General features: G+C 36.3%; 1 long non-coding RNA gene across 1 annotated transcript; it reads left to right on the top strand.

Annotated features, from left to right (window-relative positions):
• Nucleotides 1–363: 363 nt before the first annotated feature.
• Nucleotides 364–10,528, top strand: LOC133197300 (uncharacterized). Its single transcript, XR_009722422.1, has 4 exons — nucleotides 364–627; nucleotides 1,388–1,564; nucleotides 1,733–1,942; nucleotides 10,430–10,528. It is a non-coding gene; the product is annotated as an uncharacterized LOC133197300 (long non-coding RNA).
• Nucleotides 10,529–10,650: the final 122 nt, after the last annotated feature.

The raw sequence follows: 10,650 nt of genomic DNA, 5'->3' as shown, positions 1-10,650 counted from the left end.
ATACTAATGTTTATTTTTTTTTTTTAAAAATGTTTAACACATATGCAATTTCTACTCCTGGTGTAAATGTAATTTTTGCGATACATTTACACGAACTAACAATCTGTGTGTAAAATCAGTATTAATTTGGTATTTTCCAAGCAATCTTAAAAATGCTTTGCTAGAATACTTTTTGGTAGGTTTTCTTATTGTTTTTAACTCCACTTGTTCAGAAGAACACTGTCCATGCCTCTTCTCCTCTCTATTTCTGAAAAACATTAGCAGTAAAGTTAATTTGCACCAAGTCTGACTAGATGTAAATTTAGCGCTAGGAGTAAGTGTGCAAATATTTTGTTACCCCCCCCCCCTTTTCAAGTGGTAGAGTCTATTACTTAACCAGTCAAGCAGTTCGGGAAAATTAATTCCGGTATGGTTTCAGTTTTATATTATGTAGCTGAGTACATCGATCCCGAAGTTAGTTTAGCGGCGGGAGAAATAACGTTTGGCATGATTAGCAAGAACTGAAAATGAAACGGAAGTAGAAATGAAGAGGTCACAAAGAAAAATACACCGAAACATTGATGCTACATCGATGAGCTGTGTTATGTGCATTGTATAAGAAAAAAGAAGCGGACTGGCGGCCGGAGGGTGAGGTGTATTTTTATGGTTTATGATAGAAACCCCACTAGAAAACGTAGGCCTAGTATAATCAACATCTACCCCTCTCATTTTTCAATAAAGTTAGCACCCCACACTCTTACACAGCTCCTTATTTTCTTTAGAATTTAGTGAATTTATTCAAAAGTGTGTATATATATATATTATAAATGTATAGAAGTTTGAAGACTTTCAGTGCGAGAGTAGGGGAATTATTTTGTCATTTTCGAACGTACAATGTCTTGTATATTTTTAATATGTTGACGGTGCAACCGTAAGGGTGAGTGCAGATACCTATATTCAGTTTTAATTTAGATCGGGCTCTTCAAAGTTATCAAACTGCACGAGACTTTTAGTACGTCTAGACTCTGACGTCATATAATGTCGCTTGTAAGTAGCATTACCAAAACAAAGTCTGAACAGGGCTTATTTTAATAAAGAAGTTTTAATCTACTATTTGTCTGCTATATATCCATCAAATCAACGTGGGTGTATATTTTTTTTGGAATTTCTTGCTACCGCGAGAACGTTGTTTGTGGGGAGAAGCAATTCGCAAAGCAATATGGGACCACAGGTAACTGTGGAAAAAAATTCATTTGGATCAATTTGCAAAGTCAGAATTTTCTCTTTGCCCAGGCATTGCTTTTAGAGCTCCCAGTGAGGAGCGGCGCTTTGCGCTGCTCGCTGCACTCGCTAATATCTATGCTTTTTCATATGTTAATTTAATATTATAACTGGAAAGGATTGACAGGGAATCAAACTTGGACTCCTGTATAGCTTGTAAGCTGCTCTAATCCACCCATGCCGACATCCCGGTCAGCACAATCCAAACCACTAAGTGTATCTGGTCACCAGCAATTGGACCTGCCTGAGCTTCTTGTATCTGATCACCAGCAATTGAACTTGCCTATCTGCCATTTTCATCTAGGTTTGTTAACGTCCAAGAAAGTATGAAGTGTACTTAAACTAAACTTATGATCTGGTATTTTCAATAAGATTTTATTTTAAATTGAATGAGGAAGTTATTGATATTTTGAAGTTATTTTGAGCAGCATATTTCAATCCATTTATTGTGAATAAAAAAGATTTCTTTTAGTTGGAAATGATGTAGTTTACTCAATGGTGTGTAGACTGTCAACATGTGAAACCTACATAGTCTCCTCTGTTAAAGATCACTAATGGTGGATAAACAATGAGTGATGCAGACTGTTCACCAAAAGGGAGTTTTGACACCTGTATGCCTATATTTCTACCAATCACCCTGTTATCTTTTTTGTCATGTTCTTTGGACAGGTAAAATAACAAGGTAATTGTTGAAAATAATTTTAATATGTAATAAAAATAGAACATATATAAACTACATACACAGCATCAATACCCCTTCCTCCTTTTGCACAGTGGCACAGGTGAGCTTTTTTGATCCAAATTTGTCCATTGCATGTGCAATCTAATTAAAATTAGATCCTTTGATCTGCTCACATATGATCCCTACACACTTTGTGTAGCGATCATATGTGAGCTGATCAAAGGATTTAATTTCAATTAGATTGTAGCATGTAGTCATTTACATCATTGATTTTTTGGTTAACTTTTCACAATTTCCTCTTCTTCTCTGAAACTAATTTCAACCAAATTTGGCACAGAGTATCCTTGTGTAAAGATTTAAATGAAGGATCATGCCCCCTTTCAAGTGGAAATAATTAAGAATAAGCAAAAACTTGAGTGTGGTCATTTAGGAATCTTGTTCAGAACAACATATATTCCAGTCAGGGAAGGACATGATAAAGTCAGTTTAGAACCTAGCTTACCCAGACTTAAAGTGACTTCCTTCAGTCAGTTTAGAACCTAACCCAGTCAGGCAGAAACCTAACCCATTTAAGCAGGAACGTGAAATAGTCAGTTCAGATCCAAATCAGTAATGCAGAAACAAAACCCACTCAGGCTAAAAATTGAATAAGTCAGTTTAGAACATTACCCAGTCAGGCAGAATCATAAAACTGTTAGTTAAGAACCTAACCCAGTCGGATAGAAACTTAACTCAGTCAGGCATGAACATAAAACAGTCATATTAGAACCTAACCCAGTCAGGTAGAAACATCAAACACTCAGTTTAAAACCTAACCCAGTCAGGAAGATACATTACCTAGTCAGTAAGAAACATGAATTAGTCAGTTTAGAACCTAACGCAGTCGGAGCGTATCATAAAACATTCATTTTAGAACCTATCCCAGTCAGGAATGTAACCCAGTCAATCAGGGACATAAAACAGTCAGTTCACATCCTAACCCAGTTAGGTATAATCATAAAACAGTCAGTTCAGAATCATGAACAAGTCAATTTAGAACCTAGGCAGAATTGCGTAACATTCAGTTAAGAACCTAACCCAGTCAGGTAGAAACCTTACCCAGTCAGGTAGAAACCTTACCCAGTCAGGTAGAAACCTAAGCCAGTCAGGTAGAAACATAAAACTGGCAGTTTAGAACCTAACCCAGTCAGGATTAAACATAACCCAGTCAGACAGAAACATGAACAAGTCTGTTTAGAACCTAATCCAGTCAGACAGAATCAGAAAACAGTCAGTTTAAAACCCAACCCAGTCAGGTAGAAACATAATCCTGTCAGAAACTGAAACAGTCAGTTCAGAACTTAACCCAGTTAGGTAGAAACATAACCCAGTCAGGCAGTAATATGTACAAGACAGTTTAGAACTTAACCCAGTCAGGCAGGGACATGAACAAGTCAGGTAAGAACCTAACCCAGTCAGGCTGAATCATGAAACTGTCAGTTTAGAACCAAACCCAGTCAGGCAGAAATATTACCCTGTCGGGCAGAATCATAAAACTATCAGTTTTGAACCCAACCCAGTCAGGAAGAAACCTATCCCAGTCAGACAGAAACATGAACAAGTCAATTTAGAACCTAACTCAGTCAGGCAGAATTGTATAACATTCAGTTAAGAACCTAACCCAGTCAGGTAGAAAAATAAACCAGTCAGGTAGAAACATAAATCTGGCAGTTTAGAACCTAACCCAGTCAGGATTAAACATAACCAGGTCAGACAGAAACATGAACAAGTCAGTTTAGAACCTAATCCAGTCAGGCAGAATCAGAAAAAGTCAGCTTAAAACCCAACTCAGTCAGGTATAAACATAATCCAGTCAGAAACATAAAACAGTCAGTTCAGATCTTAACCCAGTCAGGTAGAAACATAACCCAGTCAGGCAGTAATATGAACAAGTCAGTTTAGAACTTAACCCAGTCAGGCAGGAACATGAACAAGTCAGTTAAAAACCTAACCCAGTCAGGCTGAATCATAAAACAGTCAGTTTAGAACCTAACCTAGTCAGGCAGGAACATAAGTCAGTTAAGAACCTAACCCTTAATCCCTAATCCTTGCCCTATGTGCCTCCTGGTGCAACAAGGACTAGGTAGTAGTTAGGTAAGAACCTAACCCAGTGAGGTAGAATTGTAAAACAGTAAGCTTAAAACCTAACCCAGTCAAACAGGAACATAAAACTGTCAGTTTAGAACCTAACCTATTCAGGCAGAAACCTAACCCAGTCAGGTGGAAGCCTATCCCACTCGGGCAAGAAGATGAACAAGTCAGTTTAAAACTAACCCAGTTGGGCAGAATCATGAAACAGTCGGTTCAGAACCTTATTCAGTGCGGCAAGATCATAAAACAGTCAGTTTAGAACCTAACCTAGTCGGGCAGAGTCATAAAACAGTCAGTTTAGAACCTAACCCTGTCAGGTAGAAACATAACCAAGTCAAGCAGGAACATGAACAAGTCAGTTTAGAACCCAACCCAGTCAGGCAAAATCATGAAGCAGTCACTTTAAAACCTAACCCATTCAAGTAGAAACCTAACCCAGTCAGGCAGGAACATGAACAAGTCGGTTCAGAACCTAACCCAGTCAGGCAGAATCATGAAACAGTCATTTTAGAACGTAACCCAGTCAGGTAAAAACATAAAACAGTCAGTTTATAACCTATCCCAGTCAGGAAAAAACCTTACCCAGTCAGGGAGAAACATGAAAAAGTCAGATAAGAACCTAATGCAGTCAGGGAGAATCATGAAACAGTCAGTTCAGAACCTTACTCAGTGTGGCAGGATCATAAAACCGTCAGTTTAAAACCTTATCCAGTCAGGCAGAATCATAAAACAGTCAGTGTAGAACCTAACCCTGTCAGGTAGAAACCTAACCCAGTCAGGCAGGAAGATGAACAAGTCAGTTTAGAACCCAACCCAGTCAGGCAGAAACATAACCCAGTCAGAAACATAAAACAGTCAGTTCAGAACTTAACCAGTCAGGTAGAAAGATAACCCAGTCGGGCAGTAATATGAACAAGTCAGTTTAGAACTTAACCCAGTCGGGCAAGAATATGAACAAGTCAGTTAAGAACCTAAGCCAGTCAGACTGAATCATAAAACAGTCAGTTTAGAACCTAACCCAGATAGGCAGGAACATAAGTCAGTTAAGAACCTAACAAAGTCAGGTAGAATTGTGAAACAGTAAGCTTAAAATCTAACCCAGTCAGGAAGAAACCTAATTCAGTCAGACAGGAACATAAAACTGTGAGTTCAGAACCTAACCCAGTCAGGTAGAAACCTAACCCAGTCAGGCAGGAATATAAAATATTCAGTTCAGAACCTAACCCAGAAACATAACCCAGTCAGGCAGTAATATGAACAAATCAGTTTAGAACTTAAGCCGGTCAGCCAGGAACATGAACAATTCAGTTAAGAAACCAAGCCAGTCAGGCTGAATCATAAAACAGTCAGTTAAGAACCTAACCCAGTCACATAGAGTTGTAAAACAGTAAGCTTAAAACCTTACCCACCCAGTCAGGTAGAAACCTAACCCAGTCAGACAGGAACATGAACAAGTTAGTTCAAAACCTAACCCAGTCAGGCAGAATCATGAAATAGCCAGCTTAGAACCCAAACAAGTCAGGTAGAAACTTAACCCACTCAGGCAGAATCATAAAACTATCAGTTTAGAACCTAACCCAGTCAGGAAGAAACTTAACCCAGCCAGTTGGAACCCTAACCCAGTCGGGCAAGAACATGAACAAGTCAGTTTAGAACCTGACCCAGTCAGACAGAATCAGAAAACAGTCAGCTTAAAACCCAACCCTGTCAGGTAGAAACATAACCCAGTCAGAAACATAAAACAGTCGGTTCAGAACTTAACCCAGTCAGGCAGGAACATAAACAAGTCAGTTAAGAACCTAACCCAGTCAGGCAGAATCGCGAAACTGTCAGTTTAGAACCTAACCCATTCAGGCAGAAACATAAAACAGTCAGTTTAGAACCTAACCCACTCAGGCAGAATCATAAAACAGTCAGTTTAGAACCTAACCCAGTCAGGCAGAAACTTAACCCAGCCAAGTGGAAACCTAACCCAGTCAGGCAAGAACATGAACAAGTCAGTTTAGAACCTTACCCAGTCAGACAGAATCAGAAAACAGTCAGCTTAAAACCCAACCCTGTCAGGTAGAAACATAACTCATTCAGAAGCATAAAACAGTCGGTTCAGAACTTAACCCAGTCAGGTAGAAACATAACCCAGTCAGGCAGTAATATGAACAAGTCAGTTAAGAAATTAACCCAGTCAGGCAGGAACATAAGCAAGTCGGTTAAGAACCTAACCCAGTCAGGCAGAATCACGAAACTGTCAGTTTAGAACCTAACCCAGTCAGGCAGAAACATAAAACAGTCAGTTTAGAACCTAACCCAGTCGGGCAGAATCATGAAACAGTCAGTTTAGAACCTACCCAGTCAGATATAAACATAAAACAGTTGGTTTAGAACCTATCCCAGTCAGGAAAATATGTAACCTAGTCAGGCAGAAACATGAACAAGTCAGTTCAGAACCTAACCCAGTCAGGCAGAATCATAAAACTGTCAGTTTAGAGCCTAACCCAGTCAGGTAGAAATCTAATCCAGTTAGACAGGAACATGAATAAGTCAGTTTAGAATCAAACCCACTCTAGTTAAAACCTAACCCAGTCAAGCTGGAACAAAACAAGTCAGTTTAGATCCAGACATTCTGAGTTTGAAATTTTGATGTTAAAGGGGGAGTTTCGATAAGGCCGCTCAGCGGCCCACTTTTTCCTAAAAATAAATTTCAATTTATTTTTTCAAAACTAGTTTAGAATTCAAGATAAATATGTTAACTTTTGTTATTTATATTTTAAAAGTTAATATGAGAAGAATTAACACCGTAGCTGATACATACTTAGATGTACACTCAGATTCGTTAACATTAGGCTCATGGGAAAATATAAGAGGGTGGCATTTATAAATCGATGTTTATAATATGAAGTGCATGAGGGACACTCACCTAAATTTGTTCAGTAATTAGATATACTCTGCACACTAATTTCTTGAAATATGATGAGTGTCGCCTGTGCACGTCATATCCAAAAATTGAAAATTGCATAACATGCATATCTAAAAGTAGAAACTCGTGGTTTCTTGATCTGACTCTGTGTTAAAATACTAAGCCAAAAGTAGCATATTTTGTTGAATTAAAGAAGATTCTCGATTATACATGTATTAACAGTAGAAAACATTATCGTATCCTGTCTTCATTTTGATACTATTTTTGTCGCCAACATATAATGTTAACGCTAACGTCACATTTTTAGCTCACCTCCTCGAAGTTGGGGGAGCTTTTGTAATACCGTCAGCATCGGTGTTCCAGGTAAAAGTTTTTGAAGCAGATTTTTTTTCAAGTATATCTATGCCCTATATTAATCACAGTCACCTGATCTAGCATGTTTCCTTGTCACCAGTAAGGTTTCAAATGCTGGATTTTAGCCAAAGAATGTCCAGGTAAATGTTTTAAAAGCAGGTTTAAGTTTTTGGAGCAGAGCAGCTGTAAGCACTTGTTGATCAGACTTGCTTCATGATGCATCTACAGATGCACACTATTAGATTTCTTTAGATGCTGGATATGACCTACATTTCCTTAATGATAGAGCAGGTTAAAGATTTTGAAGTGTGTCTCATTCTTATGTGACTATAAGCCCTATCATAACCAAACTTGCACTGATGATGCATCTAGGATTGCACACTACCAGACATGGTTCAGATGCTGGAACTTTCTTACATTTTCTGACTGACTGAACAAAAAAGTTTTAAAGCAAGTCCATTCCTTAACGTTATTTATCATGCATAGTTACAAGAAAGTCAAAAATACAAATATTTTTGACTTTCTTGTATAGAAATTCACACTCCAACATGCTACAGAAGTGCCCATGTATTTCCATGTGATTGACATATAGGGAACGTGGATTGTTTTAAGTCTGGATGTCTAGGCGCATATGTCTGCCTGATTAAGGATTAAACACATATCTTTGGCATTTACATGTGTATTTCGAACTGCGCTTTGGTCTAGCAAATCATTTATAATGAATTCTAAAACTCTCTAAATGAGGAGTGACTAGAGTTGGTGAAGCAACTTAAGTATCTATGGAGAGCGGGGAAGCGATAGGAAATTAGTCCTGGCTGGGATTCTCTCAGTTATGCTGAAAACATAATGCAGGCAAATACTTCTAAGTTTCATAATGAAAAGGAAACACTCAATGTATTATAGATTTTTCCATCATTTGGCTATTCACATATTACGTATCATGATAAAATATTTTTGACTGTAATTAATATTATTCATATTATCAAATACATTGCAATATACTGAAGCCGGTAGGTGCTAGGTAAAAAAAAAATATATTATCTGGCCTGCCATTGAAATGTCTGGCGGCTGCCAGAAAAAATTTAGTGGTTTGCCTATCAAGTTGTAGCACCCAATGATGTACCTTAATGCACTTGATTGACAGAGGTACACAGACCAGGTATTTTTAAAGGCGGTGCTTAAAATCTCTGCCTTTAACGACATCTACAACTTCTGTTTGTAGTCAAATCTGGGAGTTTCATGCCTTATTAGCAAGATTACATGTCTACACTGCAAGAAACTTACTTGCCTGCTTCTAGTTACATGTATTTATGTGTTGGCCGCCAAATAAGTTTCTGGTCGCTGCCAGTTATTTATGTTTTGGCCGCAGGAAAGCTATTTGGCAGATATATTTTTCTAGTGGCCACCAAATAATTATGTGGTGGCTGCCAGATAAAATATTTTTCTTACCTTGCACCTACAACGTACCGGCTTACATAGCAATATGATTCTTTTAAATAAACTTCTTATTCATGTATGTATATAAAGTTGCATTTATTTTTTAATCTTTTTAATTCAAAACATTTTATTTAAGGAGGCTGGGGGGTCAACAAATTAACCACAAATTAACCACCAGATTTAACTTTGATTTTTAGATATGATATCTTAAGCTGTCAACTATCATTTGGCAAAGAAAAATTTCAAAAATTTTAGTTTTAAAATTTGATCATTTTCTATATCTTCATATGGAGCTCTTCTTCTAAAGGAGATCAATATAGTCTAAAAATGGCCACAACCCCCCAGCCTCTTTCATTTCAATTTTATGATATTAAGGTATATTTTTATAAAATATGTATAGTTGTATAATCTCATTGATGAAAATGTATTGCATATCCCTGTATATGACGTTTTTACATTTACCTATCTCATGTCCATATATCTTTTCATTTGCATTTTTCGTATGGGAAAATGTTAAATATTGATTGTAAAGTTTACATATAAACTGTCGATTAATTATGATGTTAAAACTTTCTATATATGTTTACGTTTTATAAGATCAATTCATCCTCTTTTAAAGAAAAGTAACATTTAACACACCAGAAAAATATCGCACCTTAAAAAAAAAAACATTCGCGTAAGGTAAATACCATTTTCCGTAAAAAAAATTGTTGAAATTGGTTAATTTATGTCTTTATTCATATTTACCCTATTTCATTTATTATTTTGACGATTTAAAAAATCCACTTTCCCCCTATAAAAATGTCTACTCCAAAAATATACGAAAGGGGGTATACTTAAATTTTCAATTATCACGTGACTGGAAAATGCGTCACATAAATTATTTTCATATTTTTTGGACGATAAGGAGTTTTTCTACAAAATATAAAAAATTTCTGAAAATTTCGTGAGGGGCCGAAAAACCGCCTTATCGAAACTCCCCCTTTGTTTTTATTATTGTTTGGTTGATGAAGTAATGTTCCTAGTTTCATATTTTACTTCACTGGAATTTTTGCAAATGAAAGAACAATTTTAAAAATGTGTTTGATAACCCAAAAAAACTGCACCAGATATACTCAAAGATTTTTATTGTATTTTATAATCGTCTATACTTATTTTAAATTCTTTGTCATTGCAAGAAATCATTTGAATTTCTGAGAATTCAAATTACCATAGAAGCAGAATTTTTAGGGAGGATTCAATTTTGGCATTTTTAGTGTGGGAACTGAGATTGCTAAAATTGAATATTGCTAACAATTTATTCTATTTTGGCTGTTATAGCTTTCTCTCTTGATATTACAAAATCACTTAAATTACTTCTTGCTAAAAATTTGGGGGTAAATTTCTAAATTGGCATCTCACTAAGATTTCCACTTATACAGTATTTTTTTTGTTAAAAACAAGTACATGTATTTGGTGGTTTATTTTCTTAGAATATGGAAATGCTTTCATAATAGGCATATACATGTTCATATATCTCTTAAGAAGGTCATTATTTTTTTTCAGATCTGCTCTTTTGATGAAAACTGTGAAAAAAGATCCCATTTCATAAAATTCTAAGATGTTAAAATGTAGTACAACACCTAAAATGAAAATTTTGTGCATTTTTCCAGGTAAAACAAGTAGAAAGAAAAGGCTGGAGCAAAGATGAGAAAAGATAGGTTAACATAGTTGTCATTTGATAAAATCAAAAGATGCTATTCAGTACCCACCCATCCCCTCCCCTTAAAACAAATAGACTTAAAAGGGACAAAAGACTGTAATCACTTTTTTTGTATGTTTTGATATACATGTATGTCCTGAACATGTCTTTTAGCTCATAAACTAATTTGAC

This window comes from Saccostrea echinata, unplaced genomic scaffold (assembly GCF_033153115.1).
Source record: "Saccostrea echinata isolate AGI-Se365-2 ecotype Australia unplaced genomic scaffold, CSIRO_AGI_Sech_v1 ptg000030l, whole genome shotgun sequence".
Taxonomy (NCBI): domain Eukaryota; kingdom Metazoa; phylum Mollusca; class Bivalvia; order Ostreida; family Ostreidae; genus Saccostrea; species Saccostrea echinata.
Note: the sequence above shows the minus strand (reverse complement) of the source record. Positions and strands in the feature narration are given on the sequence as shown.